Source organism: Manis javanica, chromosome 10, assembly GCF_040802235.1.
Source record: "Manis javanica isolate MJ-LG chromosome 10, MJ_LKY, whole genome shotgun sequence".
Lineage (NCBI taxonomy): Eukaryota > Metazoa > Chordata > Mammalia > Pholidota > Manidae > Manis > Manis javanica.
Window position 1 is genome coordinate 22,299,214 of NC_133165.1, and position 2,756 is coordinate 22,301,969.

A 2,756-nucleotide genomic window follows, 5' to 3' on the forward strand; every position below is an offset into this window, starting at 1 on the left:
TTAGGTAAATATGGGAAAAGCACGAATGAAAGACAAAGATAAATACTTAGACCCAACTGCATGAAGTAGGAAAATAACGTTTCCCTGAGCATCTGTTGTTTTCCTGTAATTCGCTCATGTGGAGTCCAAATCAGATAAAAACATTGTCGAGATTTTTCTGCAAGGAATCTAGACAGAGTGCAACTAACCTTCTAAGAATTACAGAGCAAAGGCTTGGACACATGGAAAAGATGGTTCTTAACTTTATGTTAAGGTCCAGATCTCGATTTAGAGGTGAATTTTATTTTTTAATATCTGTATTTTAAAGATAAAAGGGAATTCAGCTTAATGAGGTAGGTCAAAAATGAAGCTGTCAGGTATGCATTAAAATAAGTCTTACACTAAAGTGGTTTGAAATTGTGTTTAACATTAAACCGTCAATGAAGGGTCCCCACCAGTAAGATGGCGAACTTCCGGCTTCTTTTCGGGGTCCTCGGTTCCCGCCGGCGCCACCTGAAGCCCAATCACCTCTCGCCCCCCTCCCAATCCCAGCACCTAGCCAACAGCCACCAGCCCCGTAGAAGTAACACCACAATCACCCTATGCCCCATCCTATATATCCCAGCACCTTTCCCTAATAAAGCGGAACTCTCCGGTAAATTGCTGTTGTGTGTCGCTCCTTTCCTTTCATTGGTGCCGAAACCCTCTTCCCTGAGCTATCGCAGTGCCATTGACCGTGATCGTCCGGCAAGGCCCTGACGCTCGGGGACGAGGAGGGAACGCTCCCCGCCTCAGGCCTTCACGGCTGCGGCGGACCCTCAGGCCCCTCCTCCAAAAGCCATAAACCCCCACCTCAGCTGAGACTTTTTAAGCAAAACTTCCCCGGGGTGGGCCACTCTTCCCTGAGCTATCGCAGTGCCATTGACCGTGATCGTCCGGCAAGGCCCTGACGCTCGGGGACGAGGAGGGAACGCTCCCCGCCTCAGGCCTTCACGGCTGCGGCGGACCCTCAGGCCCCTCCCCCGACAGCCATAAATCCCTGCCTCAGGCCCTCACGGCTGCAGCGGACCCTCAGGCCCCTCCTCCAAAAGCCATAAACCCCCACCTCAGGCCTTCACAGCTGCAGCAGACTCTCAGCCCCCCCCCAACAGCCATAAATGAGGTGACTCCTTTGCGGATGAGAACGCTCCCTTTCCCGCCCCCTCCTCCTTCTGTTCCGTCCGCCGAAACCTGTTCGGCCCGCCGAAAACGCCTAGCGCTAGGTACCTCGTGACTCCGGCACTCTGCCTTCTTAGGGAAGTTTGGGTGACGACCCACACTTCCCAAGAAATTCCGACTCGTATACGAGTTTCCGCAGACCACCAAGGATCATCGGGGACGCCCTTTGTCTCCTTGTGGTCTGCCTCCAGTCCGAGGATCCCCGTTCGTCTTCCCCTGTTTGTCTCCTTCTCTGTCCTTTAGCCATTTTGTCTCCTTGTGGTCTGCCTCCAGTCTGAGGATCTCCGTTCGTCTTCCCCTGTTTGTCTCCTTCTCTGTCCTTTAGCCATGGGAGCCTCCTCATCCCTCCCTGAAAGTTCACCTCTTGAATGCCTGCTTAAGCATCTGGCTACCCTCTCCCTGACGCCTGATATAAAACCAAAACTTCTCCGTAAATATTGCTCCCAAGATTGGCCGACATACCCCCTAGACAATAACAACCAATGGCCCGCAGGGGGAACTCTTGATCCTAACATCACTCGCAATCTCTTTAACTACTGCCAGCGCCTGAAAAAATGGAAGGAGATTCCCTATATCGAAGCTTTTCGCCTCCTAGCTCAAAATCCCAGCCTCTGCACCACCTGCTCCCCGCCCCAAGTTCTCCTAGCCTGCAAGCCGTCTCCCTCCCCTCCACACACTCCCAGTCCCTCTTCAATTACCTTTGACCCGGCCGACGAGCCTCCGCCATACAGACTTCCCCCTTCAGCCCCTCCCCCTCCTACCACCCCTCCACCCTCCCCCGCCACCCCCGCCCCTTTCCCCATGGCAGAAGCCTCCCGTCCTCTCCCTTCCCCTTCTTCTCCTACAACAGCACCCCCCCTTCCTCTACCGCCGCCACCGCTGCCGCTTCCCCCGCAGCAGAAGCTTCCCATCCTCTCCCTTCCCCTTCTCCTTCTACAACAGCCTCTCCCCCTTCCTCTACCGCCGCCACCGCTGCCGCTTTCCCCGCGGCAGAAGCTTCCCATCCTCTCCCTTCCCCTTCTCCTTCTACAACAGCCTCTCCCCCTTCCTCTACCGCCGCCACCGCTGCCGCTTTCCCCGCGGCAGAAGCTTCCCATCCTCTCCCTTCCCCTTCTTCTCCTACAACAGCCCCTCCCCCTTCCTCTATCGCCGCCGCCGCCTCCACCCCCGCAGAAGCCTCCCATCCTCTCCCTTCCCCCTCCTCCACCATCTCCTCCTGCACCTCACCACCTCCTCCTCTGTCCCCCTCACCTTCCCCCCTCCCGCAAATCAAGCCTGAGCCTTTCAGCCCCCCTCTAACTAAGTTCCAAGAGCCTCGTCCATTTTTGCCCCCTCAGATTCGGTCCCGAGAGCCTCCCAAAATTATCGCGGCTTTGCCCCCATTACCTGTTTCCCCTGCACAGACTGAGCCAGAACCCTTCAGTCCCCCTCAGACTCGGTCCCGAGGGCCTCCCAAAATTATCGCCCCGCTCCGGGAAGTAGCAGGATCCGAAGGCATCTTGCGTGTTCACGTCCCCTTCTCCTTAGGAGATTTAGCCCAACTAGAGAAACGCCTAGGT